At 42.3% G+C, this 14323-nt stretch overlaps 1 protein-coding gene across 2 annotated transcripts in view; it reads right to left on the reverse strand.

The window, feature by feature from the left end:
* The window catches only part of LOC141116962 (NACHT, LRR and PYD domains-containing protein 3-like), a 138483-nt gene that overhangs the window by 91986 nt on the left and 32174 nt on the right, over window positions 1-14323 (reverse strand). The window contains exon 1 of one of the 2 annotated variants that reach the window (XM_073609490.1): window positions 2962-3096. The exons of the other annotated variant lie outside the window; for it this stretch is intronic. The gene's annotated coding sequence lies outside the window, so the exon portion shown is untranslated. Of the gene's footprint in view, window positions 1-2961; window positions 3097-14323 lie in introns of those variants that run through there. 2 annotated transcript variants of the gene reach the window in all.

Here is a 14323-nt window from a genome sequence, read left to right on the forward strand (position 1 = left end):
GGTTGCATAGAATGGGTCGTAGACCAGACGACAAATGCCCCAGATGTTTAGATACGGGCGATCTTATACACATTATGTGGAGATGCCCGAAGCTAGTTAGGTACTGGACCGAGATCCTAAACATCATAGAGGCTAGGTTTGGGATAAGGCTGGAGCCCGAGGCTAAGGTTTGTGTCCTGGGGCTAATTAAAGAGGATATGGGGGAAGGCCACACAGGAATAGGAATTGTACGATGCTTATACCAGGCCAGGAAACTGATCGCAAAAGCATGGTTATCAACAACGCCCCCTACCCCTGAAGAATGGGTTAGTACTATGAACGCACTAGTGGGAATAGAAAGGACTATTTATATTAGAAGGGGAAGCTATGGGAAGTTCATAGGGATTTGGGGCATGTGGTGTCAGGGAGAGAATAGGGAAATATAAAATCGTAACGAGGAAAGGAAGATTTGCACGAGGGAACAGATATTAGGGAATAAGCAGTGTGCACAGTACTCTTATTGGGGTATTAAGTCTTACCAAGCTTAGGATTTTAACATAAGCAACTGGTGGGGAGGAGGGAGGGTGAATAAGGGAACAGGGGTGGGGGGAGGGTTTAACGGAAAAAGGATGGGCAAGATATTTTTGTAATTGATGGTGATATGGGGAAACATATATTGTAAGATGTGCTTTTTGTTCTTTACACCGGTTACGATGAACAATGTATAATTTGAAAAACTAATAAAAAGGATATGATTTAAAAAAAAAATTTTATCAGGTTTGAAATGATTGCAACTTGTCCTTTGACCAATCAAAACAATTCATTTGGCTCTGGAAGTGATGAAACCTCATACCAAATTTATCCCCCCCAAAAAAAGGCGTGGGTCCCCCCCCCAATCTATACCAGGTCCTTTAAGTCTGGTATGGATCTTGAGAGGGAACCCCATGCCAAAATTAAAAACAAAACGGAGTGGGGTCCCCCCAAAGACCATACCGGACCCCTACCATGCACTCAGCCGGGCAGGTCAGGAAAGGGGGGGCGAGCGATTGCTGGGTGCTTTGGGGCGTGGGGGCAGATGTTAAAAGGGGACAGAGGCGTCTTCCCAACAACCCTGGGCGGTGGCTGTGGGAGTCTGCGGCAGGGGGCTTATCGGAATCTGGAAGCCCCCTTTAAGAAAGGGGGCCCCCCCTATGTGAATGAGTATGATGTACATTGTACCCCCTGCCCATTCACCAAAAAATGCAGTGAAGTGTTACAAAAAAAGAGACAGTTTTTGACAAGACCTTTATTAAGAATGAAGAATGTCCCCCGTTGTAGCTCCAATGTCAATTACAATGTCTTTTTTCTCCACTTCGTCCGCCAATGTCTTCTATCTTCGCTTCCTTCAAAGATGTCTTCTCTCTCTGCTTCCTTTGCCAATGTCTCCTTCCTGCGTCGGCCCGACCTGCTAAAAATTTTTAAAAAAGTCCTCCTCCGATGCTGGCTCCTGTCAGCTTCAGTGTCTGCCAGTTCTTATGTAGCTATTAGGCGTGACGTCGCGTGGAGACCCCGCCCCCTTGTGATGTCACCATCAGTGTGTTAAAGGGGGCTTCCAGATTCCGATAAGCCGCCTGCCCGCAAACCCCAACAACCACTGTCCAGGGTTGACAGGAAGAGGCCCTTGTCCCCATCAACATGGGGGCAAGGTGCTTTGGGGTGGGGGGCGGAGCCCTCCGCCCCAAAGCATCCAACCCCCCATGTTGAGGGCATGTGGCCTGGTATAGTTCAAGAGGGGGGGGTCGCTCACTTGTCCTCCTCTTTCCTGACCTGCCAGGCTGCATGCTCGAATAAGGATCTGGTATGGATCTTGGGGGGACCCCACGCCGTTTTTTTTGCGTGGGGTTTCCCCTTAAAATCCAAACCAGGCCAAATGGTCTGCTATGGTCTTTAGGGGACCCCACGCCAATGTTTTTTAAAATTTTGGCATTGGGTTCCCCCTCAAGATCCATACCAGACTCAAAGGGCTTGGTATGGATTTGGGGGCCTCATGCTGTTTTTAGGAGGATTTTCATACTCTTGATCTAAGAGCACAAGTCACATGCCACAAGTCAGATCAGTTAAGATGATGATCCGCCTTGGATGCAATGTCTATTTAAATCAATGGGCTGAAATTGAGCCCAAGTCGGACCAAAGTAGTGCAGGAACCTTTTTCAAATACCAGATCTGACCGACACAAGTTGGACCAGTTAAGACGGCTCTCATAGGGAACTATTGATTTTGACATGTCATGTGACTTGTGCTCTCGAAGTCAGAGCGCATGTGGGACCAGTGTGATTCGGCCCTAAAACCTGGAGGCTGATTGGTTTCTATGCAGAGCTGCACCAGTTTTTGCACGCTCCAGTTTTTGTAAATCAACCCTTATTGATTTTTAAATGCAAGCAATGCAACCCCGGACTCTACAAGCTCAAAAATATCACGTCTTTACAGCACGTAATAATAGACTCCTGATGTCTCATTAAACAGAACCTGTTACTTCCACTGTGCTGTGATAGCAACAGAGGTACGTAAAAAAGTTAAAAAAAATAAAAGTAATAAAATACAATAACAAAAAACTGTTTTTAAAGGTCCCATGTACACTCTGATGTGGCTATGCTGAAAAATGCCAATTGCGCTTGTAGGCAGAGGCGGTCTGTACGCCTCACTGCAGGTGGAACTCGATTAAAGTGGCAATGCAGAAGGGGAAGGAAGTTGTGGGGAACTTGGTTCCTCTGTGACTTACTGCAGTCATAGATAGACAGCTGTCCGATTGGATAGCTGGTGCCTCATTTGACTTTGGTGGCCAACTTAGGTTAGGCAGAGTCTATGTAAGACCCTGTCTCCCATGTTTGGCACGCTTTATGCGAGTGGCTATTGTTGACACAGGATCCCTATCTGATAGGGACAAATGCTTAGTGGTAGAGAAAGGTTCCGGAGGAGTAGGGACAGTGTAGGGATTACATTTACCTCCCTTCAGGAAGCTTCCTCTTTGACCATGGACCAGGTAGGCCGCATTCCTCTCCTTGCTGCAGAAGCTGTCAGCATCTTCAAGTCTTCTATCGACGTATCAGGTCTATCAGGGACAGATTAGTACAAAGTGAATTTAGGGGAGCAGAAAGAAAAGATTCTGGAGAACCTTTAAATGTGGAGGGTGCTCCTACTGTCAGTTCATAAAAACCAATAAAAACATCTGACTACCAAATGGTACCATCTGTTAGGTACCTGGTAGTAGAGCCTGACTTGTAGGAGAAGACCTCTCATACAACGCTGGTTCAGGAGCCACTGGAGTGGGGACAGTGGTCTCGTGAGCACAGTGGGGTAGGAGTGCCTGTTGAGGTAGAAGTCTCTAAAGCTGGAGCAGAGTAGAGATCCCTCCAGGGATGGCTGGACTGCAGGTAAGGTGGCAACCAGAGAGCAGCAGGCTGCAGCACTGAAAATGCAGATGCAGAGATCACTGGTGCTGGAACTGAAGGTGCAACAGCACAGAAGCAAACGGCAGGCAAAAGCAAGGTCAGACAGTCCGGATCAGCAGGCAAACAAGACGGGTAATAACGGCAGGAAGAAGCAGAGTCAGTAGGCAGGCAGAGGTCAGCAACGGTATTGGTAGAAACAGTAGCAGGGTCAGGTAGGCTGGGTCCGATTGGAGAAGGAGGGATGGTCAGACAAGCCGGGTCAATATGGTAATCGATCAATCAGGTGCAGGCTAACAGGTTCACAGAGCTGATACGAAACAGCAGCGCACCCCTGCAGCAGGACTCTTATGCGCTCCTTGGTGCCAAAATGGCACTAACGTGCGTGCGCACGCACCCACGCACGCGCACACACGCGCCGCGCACCCGTGCGCCGCGCTGATGCACAGTAACAGCTGGAGATTGCTGTATCATCTGGACAGGGGCGCGCCGGCGCATAGGCGCATGCAAATGTCCTGGTCTGGTGCTGACAGATCCCTGACACCATCTTTCATGGCCATCACTGTGTCAATTGCAAAGGTATTGCATTTTTTGCCAACTTGCGAATGTGGATGTTTTTATGTCAGAAAAACCAAACAAGAATTTTGGAGGAGAATATACAGACATGTACTAAGCATTAAGACATGCAACCCCAATCTTCCTTTCGGTAGACATGTTCCACTGGTGCATGAACGTATATTCCCAAAATTGTCTTTTATGGCTTCAGATCGAGTTCACCCCAACAAAAAGAGGGGATAATCGGAATAAGCTCTTATTACAACATGAACTAAAATGGATATATCAATTGAAGGCAACCTCTCCGCCCCGGCTTAAATGATTCTGTCAGCTTTAAGCCCTTCCTAGAGGGGTTCGCATCAGAGGGCATGGAAAAATAACAAAACACCTTAAAGAGTAACTCCACTTTTGTTGAGAAAAAAACATTCCCCTCTGGGTGATCTATGCACATTACAAGGATTTTAACAACCTTTCTTTCAGATTCCTACCTTTTGTTATTCTGAAGAAATCCCTGTGTATTTGTCTGTGTCCATGTGGTAAGGTAATCTAATGGGAGTGGTTTCTTAATTATCAACCAGCTGCTTCACCTGCAGGGCACTAATGAGAAAAACTGCATCCCTTTAGACGGATTTCCTATTGGGAGTATCTGACCAAAAATGACATGTTTGTTGCAGGGGATGCCTGAAATCTGACTTGTATCTCAGTGCAGACTTCTGGGAAAATCGGTGAGCCAATCACAGAAGCAGGAAATTATGTTTCTGGGAGGCATTCTGTATACATTCTGTGTACAGAACACCTCCAGGTAACCATATTGCATTTTACAGGAAATTACAGATTGAAAAGGAAAGGCCATTTTTAATAACATTCAATTAGAATATGACTTGTGTCGCAATTGTATAAGTTATATTATTTTTTTTTATTTGCCATTTTTTTTCCCACAAAAGTGGAGTTACCCTTTAAGTCCACCAATATAGTAGACATGTATAATGTTATATATATTTATGCAGTATACATAAAAAATACCATCATGCTGCACCTAACCACTTCCTGCCCAAGGCCGTCATATGACGTGCTGGACTTTGAGTGTAGATAGACCCCAGATCTCTCCATAAAGAGGACCTGTCATGCCATATTCCTATTACAAGTCATGTTTACATTCCTTGTAGTAGAAATAAAAGTGATTAAAAAAAAAAATAAAAGGCAAAGTGTAAAAATTAAAAATCTAAAATCAAATAAACAATAAAAAAAAAAAAGGAAATTGAAAGCGCCCCAGTCCCTGAGTGTTAACCATTGCATACGTACGCCACGCCCACATATGTAAACGGCATTCAAACCACACATGTGAGGTATCGCCACGAACGTTAGGGTGACAGTAACAATTCTAGCACTAGGCCTCCTCTGTAACTCTAAACTGGTAACCTGTAAACATTTTCAAAGTGTAACCTATGAAGATTTTTAAGTATCAAAGTTTGGTGCCATTCCACCAACCAGCGTGCGCAGTTTCAAAGTGTGACATGTTCGGTATCTATTTACTTGGCATTACATCATCTTTCATATTGTACAAAAAAATTGGGCCAACTTGTGTTTTTTTTTTTAATTCATGAAACTGTTCCCCCCAAAAAAAAAACAAACACTTTTGAAAAATTGCTGTGCAAATACCGTGTGACATAAAAAGTTGCATTGATTGCCATTTAATTCTCTAGGGTCTCTGCTAAAAAAACATAAATAATATTTGGTGGTTCTGAGTAATTTTCTAGCAAAAAAATTATTTTATTTATTATTATTAAAAAATTATTGATTTTTACATGTAGGAGAGGAGAGCCAGAATTGGCCCGGTATGCCCCTTTTTTCCCATGAATAAGGTATTCCAACTTCGATCTTTATTAATTCAGATGGGGGACTCCCCTCTGTCAGATTACATTGATCAGCACTGCAACCACTGATTGAGCCCACGTTCACATTGGGCCAATTTGGCATGGGTTTTGCATGCCAAATGGGCGGCTATTGCCAGCAATGGCACCGTCCGAATCAGTACGGTGCTGCAACGATTACCAAAAGTAGTTCCTGTACTACTTTTGGCGACTTCGGGGGCAATTTGAATAGGTATCTGTGCATTACCCGTACAGATGTCTCTCAAATCGCCACCAAACTCGGACTGCATTGACAGTTTGAAATCGTGCAAGTTCGAACCCGCAGCAGTGTGAACCTAGGCTCAAGTGCCAATTTTCCAACATTCCTATTTAACAGAAGTCTATCGTAAGATCAACTTCTGTCTAATGGCCATAGATGAATCGAAATTCAGCTGGTCCCTGCTGAATTACAATGGCCAGCTTTAGTTTATAGTTAGGGACCACGATTCAAAGAGGGGCGCTGGAAAAACAGTATTTGAAGGAGGCAGTGCCTTCCATTTTGAGGGCTAAGAACAAACATTTATGTTTACTGTAATTAGTATAACTAGATAGTTTATTGAGACTCGATTCACATTGGTGCAATGCGGGAACCCTGCAAATCCACTGCGGTTCACACTGCCCTATGCGAACCGCTGGGAGTGTCAATAAAAAGTTATCGACACCCCCAGACCGGTTTGCATATCGTAGTGCAAACTGTCAATTCGGACAGGAATCAGATCGCATGGGTGTGAACACCCATGCGATCTGATTCTGATGCAGACTAAAAAAAAAGGGTCCTGAGCGACTTTGGTCTAAATGCGATGCAAATTCAGCCATACAACCTGTATGGCTGAGTTTGCATCACACAGACATTGCATGTGATTTTCACTGCAGTGCGGTGTGAATCACATGCAATGTCTCACAGCGCACTGTTGTGAACCGAGCCTGAGAGATGGGCTAAATTATTACAAAGCTCAGTAAAGTCTTTTTAACCACTTCCAGTCCACCCTATAGCAGTTTTACTGCTACAGGGTGGCAGCTGTGTGCAGGATCACGTATATATATATATATATACGTGATCCGACACCTCCGGGTAAGGGGCACGCATGCACGCCGAAGGCGGCTCACTTCCCCTGCCATTACACATGGCGGATGCTGGGTACTCGATGTCTGCTGGCACCCACTGACCTGGAAATTTATAGATAGGCAACTCCTATCCTCATATTGATTAGTGGTTCCAAATTAATAATAACTACTGCAGTAGGGAACAGACACAAAAGATACACTCCGCATCTTTCCAAATAACTGTTCTGTTTAATTATGATGCAATTGAAGGTTTTTATACACATGATTACGTAGGTATCACATTATTATTACAATTGTATGTTTATGGCAACAAGGGGCGTAACATAGGCAGGCTAATTCTAATCAGGACTTGAAAGAATGCAAACATGTACTGAAAACAGAAAATTATATCAAATACTTACCGTAATTTTCCTTTCCTGACGCCAAACCATGCCAGCGTAGTGATAGAGCTCTGCCTCTTGACCACTCCCTCTGGACCAGTGAATAGCATAAATGAAAGGCCTAGTTAGGCCCCACCCCATTCTCTGTAATTAGCTACATACCGGAACGTACAAGGGTGGGACCGTATGCTGCCATGGTTTGGCGTCAGAAAAAGAAAATTACGGTAAGTATTTGATACAATTTTCCATTTTCCTGATGCCAACATGGCAGCATACTAGTGATAAATAACTAGCTGACAGGGTGGGATCTACTTGTCAAACCAATTTTCTAATTAGGATGAGACAGAGGACTGAATAGTCCTTCCTACAAAGTCCCCCGATGACAAGGCCCCCGGGTCTATTCCGTCAAGTTTGAGTAGGAATGTTGGAACGACCACGATACCCCTCTACAGATGGGCACCATAGATTCTCTTGAATGTGCTGCCTATGAGGCTTCAACCACTCTGGTAGAGTGTCCTGCCGCCGCTGATGGAGGCTCGCTACCCCTAGTCCTATATGCACAACCAAGCCTGCTAGGATCCAGGCAACCTCTTTCCCTTGATGATTCCCAGCTAGAATGACAAAAGGTTTATTTAATTTAGATGACCTGAAAGGGATAATTGTGGACAGATACTACTTTAAAGTTCTGAAAATGAACAGTATGTGTGACTTTCTTGTGTGATGTTCTGGAAAGTTAGGCAATGTCCAGCTGTCTGTTAAACAGCAGGCTGTTGCTACATTTGATGCAGGATGATCTACAAGACCCAACTCTACTCTTTCTGGAAAGAAAGGAAAAAAAAATAAATATATATAAATTATATATATACACACATATTATATACATATACACACACATATATATATATATATATATATATATATATATATATATATATATATATATATATATATAATATTTATTTATTTTTTACTTTGAAGCTCCAAGAGCTTGAATCTCTGATAACCTTCTGCTTGAAGTTCTTGCAATTGATACTGCCTTGTAAGTGATGGCCTGAACCGAACACTGCTCTGTTGGAACAAACAGTTAAACTGATATGAGATCCAGCAACTCCAATAGATCTTTCTTCCTTGGTGACCGACTCCTCACGACTGCCCTCAAAAGTTGTGCAAACTGAAGGATTCTTGGCCCATTTAAATGTGTTATTGCCGATATAGCCCACACTCGTGAGCTATGTGAGGCTAGGCTAAGGCCTGGAGGAAGTATAGAACAGCTGACACTGGAAGGGCAGTAGGATCAATGTCTTGCCCTACCAAGAAAAAGAAAACTTGTTCCAGAATTAGGCCTAGATGTTGTAAGTAGAATGTCTTCTCGCACACAACAAAGTAGTGATCAATCTGGAGTGAAACTGGAGCAACCGGAGTTGCCCATCCTCCCCTTTAGTGCCCCTGCTTGCAGCCCCAGTCTGCATATGTTATAGAGGGGAAATGTCTTCTGCATCTTCCCGGCTGTCTTGCAGACATGATTCGTAGCAATTCTCCAGTCTGAGGGTCCTAACGAGACTTCCTCAAGGTCTTTCCATCACCGCAGACCGCTACTCATACCGAGTAACACTTATTAACTGTGTTCGATCCAGTTTCCTCCCTTGCACTAAGAATTCAAGTTGAAATTTTCACAGGTGCCCTTGCACCCCAGGAATCATCTATATGTATGATGACGTTGTGCCCAGATGACTGAGGCACTGAGAAGCCATCAAACAAGAGGAAGTATTCATCCTCAGAATTCTGTTCCTGACTGTCACCACTTCCTCTGATGGAAATAAAACAGAGGAACTAGCAGAGCACCCCCGGGTACACCAACCATTGGAATGGAGAAAGTTGGCTTTGCTTTCCCTCTAAGGTGTGAGGATAGGATAGGCATCCTGATGATCCAGCAACAGCCTCCAGCCATGTGGTTATATTGTCTAATGGACTCCGTCTTAAAGATCTCAAAGAGGGCCCAAAAGGGTTTGACCTCTTCCGATCTGCAACTGGACACTAACCAACATCTCCTGCGAACTCCAAACAGGATTGGGTAGAAAACCTGCAATCCCTCTTGAGTCTGAGGTGTCTGTAAGCATTGTAGCAGCCCACCCGCTGTTGTGGTGGACTTGGCAGCTCCGTGGGAGAGAAATGGTCTGGAGGAGGAGCAGTGAGGAATCTCCCAAAGTGACCATGAGTGCCTGATACCTTCATCCAAGGCTCTGTATAACATGCTCTCTAGAAACCCGTGAAGCGTGCCTTCTAGGTCTTACCTTAAGAGTCTGGGCATGCACTTGTGTGACTGGCTCACTGATTTTCCCAGAAGTCTGCACAAAGATACAAGTCAGATTTTCGGCATCCACAGCTACAAAAATGTAATTTTTGGCAAGATACTCCCAATAGGAAATCATGTCTAAAGGGATGCAGACCCTGCCACTCTCTTCAGAGTCCTGCAGGTGCAGCAGCTGGTTGATAATTATTAAATCATTCCCATTAGACTCACCCAGTACATGGGCTGGTTATTGCTGGTCTGCCAGCACCTGCAGATGCTACAGTATGTAGGAGCAGGGTGACCTTTAGCTTGTTCAGGGTATACAGTTTCGACAGCCTGTTTATACGGGCATTTTTCTCGAACCCCCTCCATTCTCCCCCACTTTTGTTTCTAGGAAGCAATACGCAGCCCAGGGTCTCAACCATATGGCCTCCCTAGACACCAAAGTGCCAGGGTGCTCTTTCAGTGGTTAGACGAGCAACTAGGAGGGACTTCCTGGTCAGCTTCCATATTTTGAGTAGCAGACTGCTGCATCTGTAATATGTGTAGCAAGGACCCAGGCCTCCTTCAGTCCAATGAGAACCTCCAGAGCCATGAGTTGTCGACATCCCTCCACATAGAGTGAGTCGTAAGGCATAGTAGGTGCAGTGCAAAGTAGATTCATGGGCGCCAGACACCTAGGGTGTGTCATCTGTCCAAGATTCACACGGACAGTTTGGGTTTTGAATCATGTGTCAGGGTTTCAGCCCACCTGAAACCCGAACACATTACCCAGACCAGGCTGTGGCTCCCCAAGTACCGGAGATAGTCATAAACAAATCTGTTGCCGCTGTAGGCGGCTGTTTGGCATCACTGAAGGGTGATGATGTCAGCAAGGGCAATTTGGCCACATCCACTAGCGCGCTCTGTGCGCTACATTACTACTCTCCTTGGGGCATCCAAATGTGTCTGTGCAACGCCAACCTGGCAGACTCCGAGACTTCTACAGGAGGACAGCCACGCAGGGAATAGCATCCAGGAAAAATGGGGGAAGGGAAAGGGATCACTGCTCCAGGTGGAAATGTGGATATTGAACTCTCCTCAGGACTGGAACATCAGGTGCCGGCTAAGCATATAGCAACATGAGGCAAAAAGGAAGTTCTGGACAGCCGCACTCCGGAATATAGCCTTTATTGGTAAAATGTCCAACAGATACAAGCCACAGCAAAAAATGGGACAAATGAGCTGACGCGTTTCACACTTAACAGTGCTTAGTCATAGCTGCCCTACCACCAAAAACAGTGCAATATATATATATATATATATATATATATACTAAAATGTTTCAAATATGTGACTCCATGTGTAGTTAATTGAGCCTAATTACTAAATTAGATCTTCAATTGGAAGAAACCCTTGATTAACAAACGTGTTCAACGTGTGTGAGTTGGGGGAATACACATGAATATGTGAATTCAGTGCAAAGATGAAGCAAATGCTTTTATAATGAATTAAATTAAATTTAAACCAACTAAAATAAAGTATCTAAATAACTTATTTTGTTTTAATGAATTGTTCAAATGAACTGTGAACTGTAAATACGTCCAATAAATATGTGAACACCTGAATAGTTGGTGAAAAAATAAAATGAAAATAAAATGTGATAAGAATGAAACATTTAAATAAAATAAAATAAAATTAGTGACTATATGATAATAATAAATCTATGTTAATGATAATAGTGAAAAATATATATGTATAAACATAGGTGTCCCAAAACATACTTAATCACAGAGGTATATGTAAATAAATGAATGAATAAGTGCTGTCTAACACCAACTGTGTGCAAGGAACGTGTACTCATATATATATCCTGTGTGTATACTTTTATATGGGATCCACCAGATCTCTGTTGTATATGCAATAGGTATATCATGAAGTCACATATGTTCCAAGGGATGTATACATGAGCCTATGTACATATATATATATATATACACACATATAAACATAATCCTTGTTTGCACAACCAACTGTGGACGTAGACTCCAAATATAAGTGAACACTTAAATATTTATCATCATATAATAAAATTAATTAATTTCCTATCCAAATAAACACTTATCATCATTGAAAAATTCTATACATGTTATTGTTATCACAAAATTTAAAAATATTTCATTTATATATAAAAGAACCGTATCATAGCATATACACCAGATGAAAAAATACATGTATATATATGCATCTATGAGCATTCTAGAGATGTCCAAAAGAACTGTTGAGCAAATCCAGTCTATGAATCACTCCATTCATTGAAATGTGAAGACTATGTTGCGAATGTTCTTTCATTACGTATAATGGACAAAACAGAAGAAGAAATGGTCATGGGGAGAAAGTATAGCAAGAACCCTCATTTTAGATATGATGAAAATTTGGGAGATCCAGGAAAATAAAAAAATAAGTAATAATAAAGAAGAAAAATGGTAGCTGGTCAAATAACCGAAAACATAAAAGCCACCATACCATAAGTACAAAAAATTAATAAGGTAAAAAAGCCCAAAGAAACCCCCAGAAAAACCCAATACGGCAAAGAAATAGAATCCAAAAGAGAAGTTCAAAAAGGAGTTAGCATCGTAAACCACAAGATCAAAATTATACTGTAATGAAAAACATCCATATACCCATATACACGTGTAAATATGACAGTGGGTATCTATATGTCCGCTTTCTAAAAATATCGCAATTGTCCTAATGTGAAGTGGCTGCTAGTGTTCGGCATACATGCAGCAATCTGCAACAATGTCGATACCGCAACCATAGTGAAACTATAACTATTGGACGGGGTACTGGATAAGGTGCTGGATAAGAAACCCACATTGTCATGCTATAAGGCTGTAAATGTATCTAAGCAAATGTGCATGCAGGATATCTATAGGAACAAACCTCTACGTAAAAAAAAAAAATTACCACTCATATCAGACACGCGAACCACAGTCTAAACCCATGCCGGCATCGCAAGCCTCAAAGAATTGCAAGATGTCAGCTACTGGTAAAAACAGTTTGACAAAATATGGGACATTGTTAATAAGTGTGTCCAACATGAAACAGAATCCAATTATATAAATGGATATAAATGAATGCAAAACCAGATGAACCACTATACACTAGAATAGGGTAAAGGGGACAAGAAAAAAGGGAAACAAAAACCAAAAAACCAAAACCAAAAACCAGGCAGGGAGAAAAGAGGAAACGAGGGAAAAAATTACTGTTAATGAGAACAGACAGTGGAAGACATAGCTATGTATGGACAATCACGTTTTAATTAGTGGACATATACTTGCTCAAACCTCCCAATGGTCCATAGCGTTCAAAACATGTACCGTTTAGAGTCCTGATGACTACCTAAACTGCCTACATGTAGGTAAAAGCCATCTAAATGTAATACTCCCACTCATGTCCATAACACTATGCAAACAGAGTGGTCAGTATCAAGACAGCCAAAGTATTGCCACACTTCCCGTTAAAAATGGGCATACACATGACAATGTTAATTGTATGAACCATAGTAAACTGAAGCCTGAATGGCAAATCTTGTCTCCACTACAACCCATGTACACCGCCATGAATCTAGTCATAATAGTGAGAAACATCCTACTCAAAGTTCAATCCTGTCGGGATTCTGGTGTGTAGAGTAAATATCCAGAATACTTTGCGTTTGCAAAGTATTCTGAACTTGTCCCCTCCTCTTTTGGGGGTAGTCATTTTCTCCACACCCTGTATGGAAAGGCTAGTGACATCCTTAAAATGTGTGAGGTTCCAATGTTTAACCACTTAAGGACCAGCCTCGTTTGGGATTTTAGGTGTTTACATGTTTAAAACAGGTTTTTTTTGCTAGAAAATTACTTAGAACCCCCAAACATTATATATTGTTTTTCTTCTAACACCCTAGAGAATAAAATGGCAGTCAATGCAATACTTTTTTTTGCACCGTATTAGCGCAGCGGTCTTATAAGCGCACTTTTTTTGGAAAAAATTCACTTCTTTGAATAAAAAAATAAGACAACAGTAAAGTTAGCCCAATTTTTTTTTTATATTGTGAAATATAATGTTACACCAAGTAAATTGATACCCAACATGTCACGCTCGTGGAATGGCGTCAAATTTTTACCCTCAAAAATCTCCATAGGCGACGTTTAAAAAATTCTACAGGTTGCATGTTTTGCGTTGCAGAGGAGGTCTAGGGCTAGAATGATTGCTCTTGCTCTACCGGTCGCGGCGATACCTCACATGTGTGGTTTGACCACCGTTTTCATATGCGGACGCTACACTCGTATGCGTTCGCTTCTGCGCGCGAGCTCGTCGGGACGGGGTTTTTTATTTTTTTTTATTTTTTTGTTTTTATTATTTATTTTACATTATTTTATTTATTTTTACACTGTTTAAAAAAAAATTGTGTCACTTTTATTACTATTACAAGGGATGTAAACATCCCTTGTAATAGAAAAAAGCATGACAGGACCTCTTAAATATGAGATCTGGGGTCAAAAAGACCTCACACCTCATATTTACACTAAAATGCAATATAAAAAAAAAAAAAAATAATTAAAAAAAATGACATTGAAAAAAATGTGCCTTTAAGAGGCATGGGCGGAAGTGACGTTTTGACGTCGCTTCCACCCAGCAGTGTCATGAAAACGAGTGGGCGCCATCTTAGCCTCACTCATCTCCAGGCACAGA

The sequence above is a fragment of the Aquarana catesbeiana genome, linkage group LG13 (assembly GCF_042186555.1).
Source record: "Aquarana catesbeiana isolate 2022-GZ linkage group LG13, ASM4218655v1, whole genome shotgun sequence".
NCBI classification, from domain to species: domain Eukaryota; kingdom Metazoa; phylum Chordata; class Amphibia; order Anura; family Ranidae; genus Aquarana; species Aquarana catesbeiana.